The 19,092-nt window shown below is 40.7% G+C and overlaps 1 long non-coding RNA gene across 1 annotated transcript in view; it reads right to left on the bottom strand.

Moving 5' to 3' along the window:
- The window catches only part of LOC105722069 (uncharacterized), a 31,546-nt gene extending 14,158 nt beyond the window's left edge, over positions 1 to 17,388 (bottom strand). The window contains exons 1-2 of the long non-coding RNA XR_001108485.2: positions 17,293 to 17,388; positions 13,862 to 13,959 (exon numbers count right to left, since the gene is read on the bottom strand). This is a non-coding gene — a long non-coding RNA (uncharacterized LOC105722069). The remainder of the gene's footprint in view (positions 1 to 13,861; positions 13,960 to 17,292) is intronic.
- Positions 17,389 to 19,092: the final 1,704 nt, after the last annotated feature.

Below are 19,092 nucleotides of genomic sequence, written 5' to 3'. Positions count from 1 at the left end.
TCTGATCATATGACCTACCAGAGTCCTTCTCCTGTCACACAGAGAAGTCATGAGTGATCTCAGAACAAACTGATCTAACTACACATTCTTAGAGGGGCTCATTCTAAAGACAAAAGGAGTCTCACAAGACATTTGTAAGCTGCATTCTGTAGTAGTTTGTTCATAATGATATTGGTGTTATTATTATTATCATTTTTTCCTTGTATTTCATATGAATCACCTACTTTTTAAGAATTGAGACTTTTAAAGTATAATATAAAAGGAAGTACAATTACTAGAATAAAAATAATTTTTAGGTAGGGATGCTGTCATGTTAAACCTGAGCTGGAAATATCAATATAAATTTGTGCTTTATGAAAAGTTACCTTGTCCTGCTCTGACAGCTGAAATGGCCTTACAGCAACGCTACCTCCTTACATGCATGGGGACCCCAGAGATGGTATCCAGTACTTCTCTCCAATGAGAGCCAGGAAGGGATACGTTTGCCTAGAGTATTTGTATGTGTGTGCATGTGCCAGAAAGTAAGAAAAAAAAAAAACACTAAAACTATTACAAATAATTAAAGATTAAGGGACACAAAAGCCAACCTGCAAGGGACTCTCACAAGTGAAAGTTGTGGCAATTTGCCCATAAAAGAAGAACCATGATAGTGATTGAAAGCACTTAAATATATACAAATCCATTAGCCCATGTTCTAAGAAAGAATGAACAATCGTGAGTCCACACTGATAATAAATAGATAACTAAATAAACAAATGGGAGAGAAGAGAGGAAAGCAGAATGCCAAATGTTTAGTTATTAACTTTTTTACAGTAGAATGGCAAGTGTTAAATTATCATCAGCAAATTTAACATACTATCCATTGTCCAATTTTATCAGTAGCCCCAATAAAGTTTTTAGTTGAGGTTTTCTTTTTTTTGTTGTTGTTGTTTGTTTGTTTGCTTTTTGGAGACATAGTCTTGCTCTGTCACCCAGGCTGGAGTGCAGTGGCACGATCTTGGCTCACTGCAACCTCCAGGTCCCAGGTTCAAACTATCCTCCTGCCTCAGCCTCCCGAGCAGCTGGGACTACAGTTGTGCACCACCACACCCAGCTAATTTTTGTATTTTTAGTAGAGGTGGGGTATCATCATATTGGCCAGGCTGATCTCGAACTCCTAACCTCATGATCCACCTGCCTCGGCCTCCTAAAGGGCTGGGATTACAGGTGTGAGCCACTGCACCCGGCCTTAGTTGAGTTTTGAATTCCCCTCCAGTATAATCGCATAATTCTTGCCTGGGATCAGTATTGCATGCATCACACCTTTCCAGTCTCCTTAAACATAGACCCATTCTTTAGGTGTTTTTTTTTTTTTTTTTTAACTTTTATAACATGGACATTAAAAATAATATGCTCCCTCTCTCATCTTTTATCCTTGTATTAGAATGGTCCTCATTTTGGGTTTGTCTGATATTTTCCCACAAGAAGATTCAGGTTATGCATTATTTATTCCTGGCCAGAATAGCACTGTAGTAAGTTGTATATCTTCAATTAAAGATTGTTGCATGGACCAGTGTTTACTATGATGGTTGAAAAATGATGATTTTTCAACTCTAAGACCCTTTCCACCTTTACCATTTGGTCCTCAGAATTCTACTGTGACAAGAGCCCTCTCTTCACTCCTACTTATTTATCTATCTGTTATTGGTGTGGACTCGTGAATTTCTGTTTCTTCCAGTGGTTTATAATTCATCAATCTATTCAATTATTTTGGCACTCAAATTGTCCCAGATTTGACCTACTGGAGCACCTTAAAGCAGACCCTTGTGCCCTTGAGATATTCCTGCATCATTTTTTTGAGCACTTCCTTATGTTTCATTACAACAAGATGCCCTCAGCTTATTTTGTACCCACTCTGCTACAGCCTGGAGTCAATCATTTTCCCAAGGAGCGCTAAATTTTTTTGGCAATGGTAATAGTGGTGACCAAGATCCTGGGTTGTTTTTGCTTCTTTACCCTCTTAGGAAATATATTAATAGATAAATAGATCATAGCTAAATAGATGGATAAATGATAGATTATAGATAGGTGATTGATAGAGATTAAAGATAGGTTATAAATAGATAATAGATATGTTATAGACAGATAATAGGTTATAAAGATACACAAACACACCTCCACACAGACCTCCATACACACATCAGTATAATCACATACATCCATGTATTCATTCACACGTATATGTAATTCAGAAATCATGAATTTACCTTGATACTTCCAGTTCTAACTCTTGCCTTCTGGCATTTTGTCCTCCACAACAAGAACCTGACTCCTAACAATGTCAACACATTGGCTGAATTGCTCAATCGTACTGTAATCTAAAATAATTTCAGGCCAGGCATAGTGGCTCATGCCTGTAATCCCAGCACTTTGGGAGGCTGAGGCAGGTGGATCACTTGAGGCCAGGAGTTCAAGACCAGTCTGGACAGCATGGTGAAACTCTGTCTCTGCTAAAAATACAAAACTTAGTTGGGCCTGGTTGCGCATGCCTGTAATCGCAACTACTCGGGTGGCTGAGGCATGAGAATCACTTGAGCTTGGGAGGTGGAGGTTGCAGTGAGCCAAGATAGTGCCACCGAACTCCATCCTGGGCAGCAGAACAAGACTCTGTCTAAAATAAAACAAAATAATTTCAGAGTTGCTTTGCCCATGCCAGTAGAAAAATCAAACAGACTGAAAAGAGATTAGCATCTGATTGCCATGTTCCTGAAACTGCCTTTGAAAAATTGTAACAGTGAGAGAAATCTAACATAGGTGACTCTGTCCTCCTTCTAACCTTGCAAGATAACTGCCTCTATTCATTTTTTCATATAGGCCAAACTAAATATGGAAGGGATTTACTTTACAGTTTAACTTTAAAGCAAGAGTGATGATATCCTTTTCCCAAAATTAACCCCTTCTTGTTTGGGGACTAAAACTGCCCTTTGAAAAGCTAATAAAAGGCCACAGCTTAGCATTAGGGTAGAGGCTAGAACTTTGCTGAAGAATAGGCACAGTGAAACAATAGCATGCCACTACTTGCTTAGCTTGCTTTTCTATAGTGCTTACTGCCCTGGAGTCACATAACTGGGGGTTGCAAGATTTGTAACTTCCCCAACTGCCCCTGTAGAGAACATCACTACTGTGAAACCTAAAGAACTGGTCATTGAGATATGTTTCAGATTTAGCATTTTGATAGACCAAGAGACACCACCTGGATCTGTGACTGACACCAAGTAACTGACTCAACTGGTCCTGTGACTCCCTCCTGGGAACTGACTCAGCTGCATGAAGACAGTTTCAACACCTCTGTTATTTCATTCTCAATCAATTGTTTCAGTTCCCCAGCCCCCTGCCCACCAAAGTACCCTTAAAACCCATTGCCTCTGAATTTTCAGGGAGGCAGATTTGAGAAATATCTCGTGTCTCCTCTCCTGGCTGCCATTGTGATTATTAAACTCTTTCTCTGCTGTAACTCCTGCTGTTCTCAGTGTATTGGCTTTTCTGGGCTGCTGGCAAGAAGAACTCCTTGGGCGATCACACTCCCTTCCACATCCCTTCCAAGAGTGTGGCTCTACAGTGCAATGCTGCTTTCAGAAGTTTCTAGGACTATTTGTTATCTGTCACCTATTCCCTATAAGTTTTGGTGCTTATTTGAAATACTGCAGGGTTCATTAGTTTCCACTTGCTTCTGGTTTTAGTTTCTTACAACTTTTCCTTCTTCTCTTTAGTTTTTTGAATGTATAGAACCTCATTATGCTTCCAAAAGTCAAATGATATAAAAAGGCACACTCAGAGAAATATCTCTGCCTCATACACCTCATTCCTCCCCTCTCGGCTCACTGCAACCTCTGCTTCTCGGGTTCAAGAGATTCTCCTGTCTCAGCCTCCTGAGTAGCTAGGATTACAGGCACATGCCACCACACCTGGCTAATTTTTACATTTTTAGTAGAGATGGGGTTTCATCATATTGTTCAGGCCAGTCTTGAACTCCTGACCTCAGGTGATCAGCCTGCCTCAGCCTCCCAAACTGTTTTTTAAAAAGATAAGCAGATAATATGTATTTTGAAATTTCCCCTTCTGACAAAAAGTAGCATATGACATACACTACTTTTTTTCATTTAATCCTATCTCTTGACAATCACTCCATATTCCTTTATAGAGCTCTTTTTCATTCTTTTTTTTATACCTGTATGGTATTCATTCCATTGTATCTATGTTCCATAGTTTATTCAACCAATTTCTTATATGTATGGACATTAAATAGTTTCCAATATTTGCAATTACAAATAATATTGTAGTGAATGATCTTTGTGTATGTATCCTTATGTTGTTAGAAGTATATTTTCAGCATAAAGTCCTGGAAGTGGATTGCTGGGCCCAAGGGCAAATGACTATCTACTTGAATAATGTGAAAACTAATCATCTCTTACTGCACTCTTATATACTCTCAATACTCCCAGAATGCTTCACCTCTGACATCACATCCAACACACACCACTCCAACCAACAATGGCAGAATACACGTTCTTCTCAAGTGAAACATGGTACATGCTCCAGGATGGATCACATTTTAGGCCACAAAACAAGTGTTAATGAATTTAAGAAGATTGAAATCATACCAACTATCTCTTCTGATCACAATGGAATGAAGCTAGAAATCAATAGCACAAGGGAAACTAGAAAATTTTTTAAAAAATGTAGAAATTATACTACACACTCTGAACACCAATGGGTCAAGAAGTCAACAGGGAAACTAAAAAATGTCCTGACACAAAAGAAAATAAAAACACAGAACACCAAACACTATGAGATGCAGCCAAAAGCAGTATCAAGAAGAAAGTGTATAGCAGTAAACATCTATATTAAGAAAGTAACAAAATATCAAATCAACAACTTAACTCTATACCTCAAGGAACTAGAAAAAGAACAAACTAAACCCAAAGTTAGGGGAAAGCAGAAAACAATAACTATTAGAGCAAAAATAAATAAAACAGAGAATAAATAATAGAAAAATAAAACTAAGAGTTGGTTTTCAGAAAAGGTCAATAAAATTGCAAACTTTAGATTAAGAAAAAAGAGAGAAGACTCAAAATTATAAATGAAAGTGTTATAGGGTTATTGCAACTGATGCTACAGAAATGAAAAGGATCATTAGAGACTGTTATGAGCAGTTCTATGCCAGGAGTTGAGTAACCTAGAAGAAACGGATAGGTTTCCAGAAACATACTGAAAGAAATAAAAATATTTTATCCCAAAATACATTTCCTTAACATATTTTGAGATGTCTGCCAGAGGGCCAGCAAACAGAAGTGGCCCTGCAAGGCTGTCTTTTGTCGCGGGGAGTTGCATCTGAGACCTGTGGGGAATGTGCCTTAATGCTGCCAGCTCTTTCCTTGTTTGGATCTAGGAAAGATTCACCGAGAGCCTGGTACCTTAAAGATCTGAAAGAAACTTTTAGCATCTATTTTTTCTGAGGGCTTCTACCTGTGAGGTTTTGTCTACATAACAAGACCACTTCTGCTAGCTAAGGCTCTTCCTTTCTCTCTTCCATCACCTTTCTGGCTGCTAAAACCTGACTTACCATCTCAACCTGTTTTTGACCAAGCTTTGAGATCTCATTCTTTCTGTAGCCTCAAGATGGTATGTCAACTTCTGTACCAAATTGAGGGATTGAGTCTTCATCCTGAGGACTCCTGTGTGTACACGTTAAATAAATTTGTATGCCTCTTCTCCAACTAATCAGGCTTCTGTGAGTTGATATTTCAGCAAGCCTTTTGAGGGCCAAGGGCTTTGGCTGCATACAATACAACCTACCAAGACTAAATTATGAAGAAATAAAAAATATGAACAGATCTATAACTAATCAGGAGATTAAATAGGGAATCAAAAACTTCTCAAAAAAGAAAAGCCTGGGACCAGATGATTTCACTGGAGAATTCTGCCAAACATTTAAAGAATTAACACCAATCTTTCTCAAACTGTTACACAAAATTGAAGAGGAAGAAACACTTTCTAACTTATTTTGTGATTCTAGCATTACCCTGAGACCAAAATTATACAAAAGTTCTAGAAAAAAAGAAAATTAGGTATAGGATGGGTTTCTTGAGTTTCCTTGGCCCATCCAGCTCTCCCACTGGTAGTTTTCTGGATAACTCTAGGGTGTGCTGAGGACATAGCACCCTGAGATGAGGAGGAACTGTCCAGAACAGCCTGAACTTTGTCCTCATCCCTGCTAGAACAGGAGGTTCTGCAAAGCTTTTGCTCAGTAATCCCACTTGTCCCTGAGGTATAAAAGCCCAGAGAAGGCTGTTTCAGGTCCTACAAAGTGGGATGTGCACAGACAAGATTCTATTCACCCGGGGCAGCTTTCATGAGTCATTCTTGGCTGTGGGTCCTTGGCTTCTGTTGGTTCTTGCCTCCTACCTATAAGTAATAAAGTTCCTTTGCATGACGTGTTGTATGTCTATCTTAGCAGACTTGTTCTGTGGCAACAGGATTTGTACCCAACTGCCTTCTAGATCTTAAGAACCTAAGCAGAAAGTGGCAAGGTGTTTTTAGAGTCCTTCTCTAGGAGTGAATTCTGCTTAACACTATAGACCAATATCCCTCATTAATATTAACATAAAAACATAAACAAAACACCAAGAATGTGAATTCAATAATACATTAAAAACTATACTGTATGACCAAGTGGAAACTAAAAATGATTCTAAATATGAAAACCAATCAATTCAATATACTATGTTAACAGAATGAAGGAAAAAAACCCATAAGGTCAACTCAATTCATGCAGAAAAAGCGTTTGACAAGATTCGACACTCTTTAATGAAAACAAAAAAACTTCGACAAACGTGGAATAGAAGGAAATTACATCAACATAATAAAGGCCACAGCAAACATCATACTCAACAGTGAAAAATTGAAAGTCTTTCCTTTAAGATTAGGAATGAGGCAAGTATATGCCCACTCTCACCACTTATATTCAACATAGTACTGAGGGTCCTAGCCAGGACAACTTGGCAAGAAAAGAATAAAAGACTTCCAAATAAGAAAGGAAGAAGTTAAATTTTCTCTGTTCACAGATGATATACTCTTACAGGTAAAAACCCTAAAAATTCCACAAAAGTCTATTAGAACTAATAAATGAATTCAGTAAAGTTTCAGGATACAAAACCAACACACAAAAATCATTTGTGATTCTGTACAATAATAATGAACAATACATTAAGAAAATTAATAAAGCAATCCCATTTGTAATAGCATCAATAGCTAAAATAATAGTCAAGAGAGTTGACAACAGGCTCTTGAATAGATATCTGCACATTCATGTTCATTGCAGCATTAATCACAATAGCTAAGAGGTGGAAACAACCTAAATGTCCATTGACAGATGAATAAAGAAAATGCGGCATACAGATACAATAAAACATTACTCAACATTTAAAAGGAAGGAAATTCTGACACATGATACAACATGGATGAAACTTGAGAGCATTATGACAAGTGAAGTCAGTCAGTCACAAAAAGACAAATACAAGTACTGTATGATTTCACTTATATGAGTTATCTAAAGTAGTCAAACTCTTAGAAACAGAAAATAGAATGATGGTTGCCAGGGCTTGAGGGGAGAAGGGAGGAAAGGGGAGTTGTGCAATGGGCATAGAGTTTCAGTTTTGTGTGACGAACAAGTTATAGGGATCTTTTGCACAACAATATGCATATGGTTAACAGTACTGTATTGTGCACTTAAAAGTGATTAAGACAGTAAGTTTGGTTATGCAATTTTTAATCACAATAAAAAAGAAGTGTTGAAACTTCATAAAGAATGACAATTTACTAGGTAAAGATGGGGTAAATACAATAGGTGTTCTTTTTCCCATGAGTTTGTGAAATAATATGTGATAGTTGAAGCAAAAATATCACAATATCTGTTGTGAACTCAATGGATGTAGGAGCACTTGATACAATTATGTTCCTTAAATGGAGAAGATGAAGGAACTTACATGGAAGTAAGGTTTCAATACTTCACTCAAATTGGTAAAACATCAATGACAATATGTCATGATAAGTTATGTATGTCTATCACAATGCCCAGAAGAAACCACCAAGAAATGTATACAAAGTAATATTCTCAGAAACACTGTAAATAAAACAAGATGGAATCCTACAAAATGTTCAAGTAACCCATGAAGGCAAGAAAAGTGAAAAAAAGAATGAGGAACAGAGGAAGCAACCAGAAACAAAGTAATAAAATGGCAAACTTAAGTCTTGAAATATCAAGAATCATTTGGTCTAAACACATCACTTAAAAAACATATTGACAGAGTGAGTTAAAAACATGACCAACTATATATTGTCAACAAAAAAACCCTTTACACACAACAATATAGATAGGTTTAAAGTGAAACAATAAGAAAAGATATATCATACAGACATTATTTAAAGACAAAACCAGGAGTTGCTACATTAATATCAGGCAAAGTAGTCTTCAGAGCAAAGAATATTACTAGGAACAAAAAGGTAATAAATCTAATAAAAGATGTGCAGGAACTTTACAAAAACACTATGTGCACTATTAAAATAAATGAAAGAAGATACAAATTGCAGAGGGGTATTCCATGTTCATGAATTAGTGGTTAATGGTATTTTAAAAATGTTAGTGTCCTCCAAATTAATTCATCAATTCAATGTGATACAAATAAAAACACTAGGAAGTTATTTTTATGGAAAATAACAGACTAATTCTAAACTTTACATGGAAATTTAAAGAGTCAAAAATGGCCAAGTCACTCCATAAGAAGCAGAACAAAGTTGGAGGATGTGCACAAATAGGTAACAGGAATCATTAGAAACTATTTTAATTAAGGCAGGTGATATTGGCACAAACATAAATAGAAGAAAAATAAATAACCTAAACATAGACCCACATACATAGAGTCACCTGATCTATGACAAAAAAGAGTCAGAAAGCAATGTTATTTTCAGTAAATATTGCTGGATCGATATCCACATGGATATCCACATCATATGCAAAAATCAATTCCAGATGGGCTACAGGGTATAACAATGAATGAAGTTTTTTGAGGAAAGCAAAGAGTAATTTCACAGCCTTGGGGTAGGCAATGAAAACCTCTAGCCATTAAAAAATAGTTAATAAATTTAACGTCTTAGAACTAAAAGCTTTTGTTTGGTGAAAGACATTATTAAGAGTATAAAAAATACAACCCATAAGAGTGAGAGAAAATGGAATCACCCAATGGGTTCTTCCTGCCTGCTGCATGGACAAAACCAATCCACTGCAACCATGGTATTGCAGTAAAAAAGAGTTTAATTAACTCAAGGTTGGCCACTTAGAAGAACTGTAGTCATCACTCAAATCAGTCTCCCTGAGAACTAAGAGGCAAGGGTTTTTATGGATAATTTGGTGGGCAGGGGTCTAGGGACTGGGTACTACTGATAGGTTAGGATGAAATCATGGGGGTGTGGAAAATGGTCCTCATGCACTGAATCTACCTCTGGGTGGGGGCCACAGGACTTATTGTCATGAGTCACAGGTTTAGGTGGGATCAGTCAGTTGCCAGAATGCAAAAATCTGAAAAACATCTCAAAAGGCCAACCTTAGGTTCTACAATAGCGATGTCATCTATAGGAGCAATTGAGGAAGTCACAAATCTTGTGACATCTGGTCACATGGCTCTAGAGAAGTAATAGATTATAGAAACTATGCCTACGCTTTAGGAGAATTCAGGTCCCTCTGCTCCTAATCTTGTGGCCTTTCATTCATCTTATAAATGCGATTTCAGCCCCCAAACAAGATGGGGACCAGCTTTAGGGAGGACTAATAATATCCTTGCTTCAAAGTTAAACTACAAACTACATTCCTTGCATGATTAGCATGGCCTACACCCAGGAATGAGTGAGGACAGACAGACTGTGAGGCAAGAAGCAAGGTGGAGTCAGCCATGTTAGATTTCTTTCACTGTCATAATCTTTGCAAAGGCAATTTCAAAGATATTCACAATACAAATATAGTCACTTCTCATTATTTATGAATTCTGTTATTTGTGAATTCACCTATGTGCTGAAATACATTTGTAACATCAATATCAATATGCATGGCACTTCTGTTGTTATTTGCAGACATGTGCAGATTAGTGTAAAATTTGAGTCATCTGATATGCATGTTCCCAGGTGAGGTCTAACAAGGTGACACTCTGCCTTATTATATCAGCTCTCATGCTAATACTCATACTAATAACGAGTGTCTTTAGCGTGATCTCTTTAGTGCTGCCTCTTTTTTTTTTTTTTCATTTTTGTGCTTTCTGCTGGTGATTTTGTTGTTTAAAATGCTTCCCAACTGTAGTGCTGAACTGCTGTCTAGTGTCCCTAGGAGCAAAAAGGCTGAGATATGCCTTAGGCAGGAAATAAGCTTGTTAGATAAGCTTTGTTTAGGCATGAGTTATAGTGCTGGTGGCTGTGAGTTCAACGTCAATGAATCAACAGTACAATAAACTGCATCCAGAAACAGGAAAAGGAAATTTACCAATCTGTATGTGAGGCTGTTCTTCGAAGTGCTAATGTAACATCTAGAGTGTGTGATTAAGCTAGGGAAAAGATGGAAAAGCAGCTAAATTTGTAGATTCATGAAATGACAACCGATTTTTTAAAAAGTACAGTGGACTGCATTGTTGTGAGGCTGAAAGCCAAAGAAATTTATGGTCATGTTACTCAGGGAGGGGGAATACTAATCCTTCTCGGCTAGTGCTGGCTGATTCATACATTTCAAAGGCAATACAGTATGAAAAATAAACTTGCAGGTGAGGCAGATTCTGCAGACTAGGAGGCTGCAGAGGTTTTTAAAATACCTGCTAAGTATTATACTAAGAAAAAGGTTATGTGGAAAATCAGATTTTAAAAGCTGATAAGATTGTCTTGTTTTATGAGGACATTGGCAAATCAAACTGTATAATACAAATACCATTTGGTTGATGAAAATATTGTATCAGAAGCTCTCAGGAAGTGAACTCTGTATGTTTCTTAAGAGCAATAGTTTAATATTTTCTAATTCAATGTTCACAATGACTTTACAGAACATAAATGTCACAAATAAGGGAAATAGATGTAGCTGACAAGGGACTTATATTCTCTCTCTCTCTATATATATATGTATGTATATACATATATATACACACACACACATATATATATAAACTTCTACTACTCAGTAATAAGAAGACAGCACAATAGAAAAATAGCAAAAGATGTGAGAAGACATTTTAAAATCAAACAAGATGACGAATAGACATATGATGTATGTTCATTTTACTAGAGATGTGGGAGATGCAAATAAAACTCACAATGTGATACCACTGCATGCCCACCAGAAGGCTAACATGTCACCTTTTAACAGACTATTTAAAACAACCTAAATTTTCAACTTTAGGGAGAGGTTACTGAACAATGACATATTCCTGGTAGCAGTATTGAATAGCTAATAATACATGTCTATTTCACAGAAGAAAGACTGAAAAGAAATATACCAATAATGAAAAATGGTTATCTTTGGCTGGTAGGATTAGCGGTAACTTATTTTCTTTATACTTTTTCTCAAATATTTCAAGATTCATCGGATAAGTATAATTATTTTTGTTTAAAAAATTACATGTGCTACTTTCTGAAAAAAGAATGACAATTTTATCATTCACATTTTTCTAACTTACAAAGATATATCTGGTTTTTCTTTTTATGCCAATAGCCAATTTGAGTGTTTCTGCAGGGTAGTTGCTGGAATGGAAATTACTTTTCAAATTAAAATTTAAAATGCATTATGAAACATTCTAAATGAATTCTAGGAGAAGAAATTGCATCTTAGTCAAAATAAACATTCTGATTTCTGTGTTGTAATTCTGAATAATAATAATCTCATCACAGAAATGAAAAGAAAATTGCCTCAGTCGCTGAACCGATAAAACATAAACAATGGTAAATCTCATGGGATACAATAGAATTAGACAACTGATCAATAATCAATATTGTGCACACAGCCAGGGTTTTACTACCATATTTGATTGGCAGTAAATATTCTGTCTTGTCTTCTTATAGGAAACAGAGAAGAAAGATAAGAATTCAACATTCATATTGTGAAAACTCAGACTCATTAACTGTCATCTTCATTTCCCTAAAAGAAGCTGAATGGAGTAATTCAACGGTGTAAAAGTCAAATCTTAGCTCTTGAACTATAGCATTAACAGGCACTCGACTTTCATAAGTCACATGTGAGATGTTTTGACATTGACTAGTCCCTGTATTTGACTAGGGATCCCCAGAAGATGAAGAGATCGTACTCAAGGCCTCCTGGCTGGCCACCTGAATGATGATTATTTCCTGATTTGGTGGATATCATGAGGCCTCTCTGCCGAGCTCCTAACTGGCTGACCAGTGAAGGATGAGGATGCTAGCAGAGTGCACCAGCTCACAGAAAGGACAGACTCTGCGGACTCACTGGACCACATCTGTGAGGGAGGGCCATGGGTTTTGCCATGCACCGGAGGAAGCTCACATGTGGAGGCATGTGAGGGTCCTAGTTCTGGCGGTAGGGGGCTGGAGAAGGGATGAGGAGGGATGCAGGCAAAGTATTCTCCAAGATATTATGAATGAGAATTATCAATTTGTCCTGTGATCAAAAAGAAAATATAACTGAGTGAAATTTTGGAAATAAAGGTATATGGTTCACTCTCCAATGTGAGATGGCATGGCAGCCATTGAGGCTTCAGAGAGGGAAGCCAGACATCTCCTGGCTCAGCTAGTGTAATGGCCATGGTGGGGAGCACCAGGATCCTCCTGGACTCAGACCACCTTCTCTCTGGGAGAGCTTGAGCAGAGGGTTGCCCGTGCACATTCACCCTGCAGGGAGAATCAGCAGAATCCACAGTGCCATCTGCACACCCAGCAACAAGGGTCCCAAGCTGCTGCTGCACGCTTGTGATCTGCAATTCTGCTCACATGAAAAGACATATAGGAGGGGTTCTGGTGAGTAGACATGGGTGAGAGCATGGAACTCCTCCTGATACCCTGATGCCCTCTCATCCTCTGGAGAACTTCCCCACCACCAGCTATCCTGCTGGGGTCTCCTGCAGATAGAGCTGTAGCTCAGGGAGAAGAGGAGACCACGGCAGTCAGAGCCTGTGGTGTGACCCCCACGAGGCCACAAGCTGTGGGCTGTGAGTTGGGCATTGTGGTCACTATAGCCACCTGCAGGGAGGCAGCTTCCCCCTTGGCCAAAGCACAGAGTGCACCACTCTGACCTTGGGGAGCTGTGAAAGGCGAGCAGGCTCAGCCCTGTGCCTGCCCCAGGGGCATACAGCTTCGGCCAGAGAAGACCCAGTGTGGACAGGACATTGGTGTGGTGACTTTTGTGCCTAATGTTTTAATTCTTAAGTGGAAAGTATGTTCTGTGATGTGCAGACCTATTTATCTAAGAGATAGAGGCCCACGTTTTTAGAGGCAGGGGATTTTAAAAGGAGCAAGAGAGAGCAGAAAACAACCTCACAAAGCTATTTGATGAAGCCTTGGATCGTATTTATCCCACACGTGCACTGCAGGGAGAGAAGCCTGCAGCAGACAGGGAGGCTTTTGACCAGCACGATGATGTAGGGCCCAAGCTCTCCCTGGACTCTGGTGCTGTGCAGGCTGCTAGAAGCTTACAACACAGCCACCCACAGGGTTGGACTTCTTTGAGGAGATATTCCTTAATTAAAATTTAAGAAATGATCGGAGCAGGCACTTCTTAAATTCAAAATGACAGTTCAACCTTCAAAGTGAGTGACAGAAAGTTACGTACCTGTGTAAACCAATGTCAGAGGGGATCCCATGGCACACAGAACATCCGTTACCCTTGTATCCAACCCGGCAGTGCTGGACATACCTGAGCCTGTGGTCCTGGAAAGCAGTGACAGATAAAGAATCCCCCCACCAGCCTCTCCCACCCTCCTCCCCCATCCCCCCACTCCCTCATCCCACTTTTGTGGCCACTAAAAATAAGCCCCTTCCCTATGTGCCTTAGATGAGACTGGATGTACCTCTGTTCGCCTAGGACCAGGCCAGAGCCAGACCCTCCACGTTTCCATCTTCGCTGCATACATGCTTTGCTGAGCTGCTCATGCTCCCTGATCAGTCAGAACAAAATGAGTTTTAACCCAATGTTAGTTCAGCTTCTGTCTTTCAGGCCCTTGCACCTTGGAACCCCTCAGCTTGAGCCGCTCAGGGGCCTCCTGGGCACATGTGACCTTAGGTGATACCTTCACTGATTTATGTCCAAATTTGCCACCTCCAGCCCATTTTCCCAAACCAGCTCCTTCTAGTCTTATGTGGTCTTCTCTATACAGGAAAAACTGATTTGCCTAACCCTTCAGTTCGTCCTCACCAAGTCTGGATTTGCTCTTCATGTGACAAAGTTCAGAATTCTATGGACTGTGGAAGCCCCAGCCTTGTCCCAGGTCAGGCCTGGCCTGAGCATGCGGTGCAAGGGGCATGGTGAAAACACAGGCTGCATGCAAGTGTCTGAGATACAAATCCAGCTATAAGTCAAGCCAGCAAACATTCCAATAAAGCATACCCTCTTCTCACCTTCACAAAGAAACTTTTCCTGTGATCTAAAGTCCAGGTTTATATTTAGAACAGTAGCACAGCAGCACAGGGGAGAGCCTGCTCCTCTCCCTGACCCTTGGGCCAGGAGGCCCCTGAAAGGCCTGGCCTGCAGCGATGTGGTCACACAGCTCATGCGTCCTTTGGACCTTGGCTGGACATGGCCACACATGGCCAGCCTCCTAGAGGATGAGCCCGGTGTCAGTCCTGCAGGCGGTGGGGCTGGCTCTGGTGGTGAGTAGGAATTCTGGGTTCAGTGTTCAAGCCAAGTACCTTGGCCCACAGACTCCCTGGCCAGGAGAGGGTGGACATCAGAGACAGTGGAGCCCATAGTGGCCACCAGGGAGGGGCCTTGGGAAGGGCTTTCTCCGGGCTCCTACCACTCCTGGACTGTAGGTCCAGGCTGTCATTGCACTTACCATATTGACCTAGACATAAAGCTCACTGTCTTTGAATTTCCAAAGCGAATGGATTTCCTCAAACAATTTTTGACCCCTGGAGACATAAACAAGCTTTCATAGAGGGGTTGGGCAGGCCCTGGGGACAGGAGCCTTCTTCAACATTGTGTCATCCTGGTGGTCAGGTCCTGCTGCTGGCCTCACCTTCTGCCCGGCTTGTGGGCTCCAGGCTCCTCCCGCTTTGCTCCTCCTGCGGTTGCCCTCCCTCCATTCCAAGAGAAAGATGGTTCCCTTTGCTTAGCCCCATATGCAGTATCTCAGGCCTCTCTCCCCAGGAAAACCCAATGCCAAGAGGAGCTCTCAGGGGCTGTGGGGCTAGGGCAGGTGGTGTTCACTTTTGACCTCAGGCACTTCCAGGGCAATCTTGCAAAAAGAAGACTTGGGTGTGCAGGTGGGGTATTTGTCCTGTTGTGATGGAGAGAGCTGCTTTTCAGACTGTAAAGCCCATGCTGTTCCTCACCTTGAAGTTCACTGCAGTCGAGGGAAATGGAGTCTCACAGAGGAGGCATATGCTCAGGCTGGAGAGGCAATGGCCCAGCCCAGGACCCTCGCTGCGGGGGTTGGGACTGTGACTGAACCAGCAGGTGCTGCTCCCTTTCCCTCACCCCCAGCCCTCGGCTTGTTCTTCCCCATTGGATACCATAAGAGGCCATAAGAGGATTTTACCAAGTTCTCCTCAGATCACTACTGGCCAATGCCTTAACCTCCCAGGAATCCTCTCATTCTCAGTCAGCCAACACTAAACCATGTGCAGCAAGTGACTCCTCAGATCTGGAATTACTCCCAGTCTGCTGCAACCCCACCCTCCAACTCTCCCGTCTCAGCTACCTCTGGAGAGATGATTCCTTTGGAGAAACTTTTGGCTCCCCACTTGATCTCCCCTTTGGCTTGGACTGAAGGATACCAGTTAGCTGGAAGAGATCCCCAAATGCCAAGGGGACCTCTTCCTGGCTGGTGTCCAGGCTCTTGACACCATCGCAAGAAGGAATTCAAGGATGAGGCATAAAATAGTGAAAGCACAGATATTTATTGCAAAGTGAAAAGTACACACTCCAGAAACGAGAGTGCGGGCATGCTCAAGAGAGAGTAATGCCATGGGGTCTGGGACTGCTGTCTCTATGGGTTTCTTTAACCAAGGGGTGGAATATTCATGAAAATTCCTGGAAAAAGATGGAGATTTCTCAGAACTGCAGTGTCATCCATTTTTATGCCAAATATAGGTGTTCTTGAATCTCACGCTAAAACATAATTTTAACACTTGCATGGTGTGCAGAGGGGGTCTGCCATATTTTGGTCACCCAGCACTGGACATTTAAGTGGCTTTAACTTCTCATTACTGTAATGCATACTCATAGGAATATCCCCTTATGAAAACATTTTTCTGTATTTTTAATATTTCCTCAAATAGATTCCCAGAAATGGGATTACTGATCCAAGTTTATAATCATGCTAAAGCTCTTTATACATATTGTTATATTGCTTTCATGAAGAATACCCCAAATTCCACTTCCACATACACGTGAGGGAGAATCCAGCTCAACACCATCACCAGTGTTGAATATTAACACTTGTGTGTGAGTATATATGTGAGTATGTGTGAGAGTGAGTCTGTGAGTGTGTGTGCGTGTTTAATCTTAGTAAAGAATGAGCACAGGAGGAAAATGTGACCAGCAGAAAAAGTTTCTCATGAAACGGAATGGCCTCCAGCTCTCCAGAGGCGACTGCTAGTTGTATCTTTGTGTGTGATTATACCTACACCTCTATAAAAGCTTTCCCTTCTTTCCCCAGTTTATCACAATTAGATGATATTTTGCTGACATTAATGACACTGATGTAAAAGAATAGGACTCAGTCACTTAAATGCATCCCATGGCTCAGAGATCCTTGCTCCTCTTTGTTTGTTATGGTCATGGCATAATTTAGTCTTGTACTGGCTATCTGGTCTGTTCTTGATCTATTAACTTCAGCTTCTCATTTGCCTCTAGGTCACATGAATCCCAGCTTCCCTTATCTTTGTACCTCTGCCTCCTCCCCTTTATCTCAGCTACATCTTCACTTTCAAAGGGTCCCAGTTGATAGCATCACAGCCTTTTCTGTAATTGCAGTTGACTGCTCCATGCATTATTTCTGACTGATTATGAAATTTAAAAAGCAATAAGCAAGTACTTACCATCAATATGGCAAAGGAAATTCACTTGTAAAATCTTCTTTGCTCCCATGACAGAAAAAAAAATAAAGTGACAGAGGGAGTATAAGACATAGCAAACCTCAGCGTAAAGTGCCTGTATCTGGTGACAAGAAATGAACACAATGAAAATCTAGTGGTGTCAGCTTTGTTGGTCACATGGCTCCCATTGGGCGTGCACCATGCTGGCCACTCTTTGAATGTGCTCTGGGCAAGGAGGGGACTAAGCCAGACACCCAGAGGCTGTGGGCCAGTGTTCAGCTCCCACCTGCCAGCTGGGGGTTACGTTGTCATCAGGGCCCTGAAGAGACTGGCTGCAGACCAGATTTACAAGATCCCAGCAGAGGCTGGTAGAGACAGCCTACAGCAGGTGTTCACAGAAGGAGAGAGCAAGGGAGAGCGAGAGGAGAGAAAGTGAAACAAAAATCCACCCACTCCAAGGAGGCTGCAATCCCAAATTCCAAACCAACTGGAGAGGCAGAGGTTAACAAATCTGGAAGGCAAGTTAGTTAAAATAAAGTTGTGGAGGTCTGTGGTCAAATTAGTTCTCTTTTCTTACACTCCATCCATTGTGCAAAATCTGGCCACGCTGCAGTTTGCCTTGTATGTTCTTTCTAGCATATAACATCTTAGCAGAGCTTTTTTCCCTTCTGGAAATTCTTTTCCTATTCTATACTGAAGGAGAGTAATGTATTTTGTCCAAACCATTTCTACCCATGGAGCCTCCTTCCCTCACCTCCCACTCCCCGTGAATCAGCACTGCCCTCACTGGGTCCCACTCCTCTCTCCTAGGGGCATACCCAAGGGCAATCAAAATTCCACATTTACTGCTTCCCTCATTTTCAAGTAACTTCCCAAGAAAGGGTATAGGAATGACTTCATTTCTGAAGCTCCTGCATGCCTGAAAATACTTCAGTGTGTCCTCATACTTGATTGATGGGTTGCGGTCAGAGTTCTAGGTTTAACCTTATTTAGAATCTAGAATTACTAGGTAGCATTCTGATGACCCTTTGGCTCTCATTTTTTTTTGCAGGTGAGTTGCTTTTTTCTATGAAAGCTTCTAAAACTCCTCTTTATCCTTGACATTACAGTCCATTAAAATTCTGAATATGTGGGTTCATTTCAATCATTTGGGTGCAGACAGGTTCCTAGTAGGGTCACCTGGTGGGAGTCCAGAAGGGGTAGGGCTTATCTGGTGCTAGCACCCACTGTGGAAGCCTTGGAGCTCCCAGGAAGGAAGGTCAATTCTTTTCAAGGAAGAGCCCTCAGATTTTTTGCCATGGGGTAAGTAGCTCTCACAGGTGCCTCTCTTAACACAAGTGTGGGGGAGTTCCTGGGGGCTCCACTTGCTCCACAGACAGCTCTTGCATGAACCCCACTCCTGGCCTCCACTGCTGCCACTGACCTTGAACTTGGGAGCTTAGGACGGTTTCTGGAACGGTGTTCTTCACTGTGACTTCCTTGGCTCTGTCCATCTGTCCACTTGTGCCCTTCCACATAGTCTGCTGGTCTTAGGTCATCCATAAGCTTGGAGATCCCTTTCCGTGCTTTGCTACTGTGACTTTATTCTTTTCTGTGCATTTAAAAGGTCATTCGCTGGGGTTTCAAGAAGGGTAAAAGCAAATGCAATATTAACTTCTAAATTATTACTGGAAGCATAGGTAACAAAAACCTGTGTCTTTATATTTCTTTGCTTCCTAGTGAAATTTCCTTTTTATTATATACTCACTGGTCATTTGTATTTTCTTTGAGACTTGACTCTCCATGTCCCTTGACAACTAAAGC

Source organism: Aotus nancymaae, unplaced genomic scaffold (assembly GCF_030222135.1).
Source record: "Aotus nancymaae isolate 86718 unplaced genomic scaffold, 86718_ANA_hifiasm-v0.15.2.pri h1tg000065l, whole genome shotgun sequence".
NCBI lineage: Eukaryota > Metazoa > Chordata > Mammalia > Primates > Aotidae > Aotus > Aotus nancymaae.
This window is presented reverse-complemented; position numbering and strand designations above follow the sequence as displayed.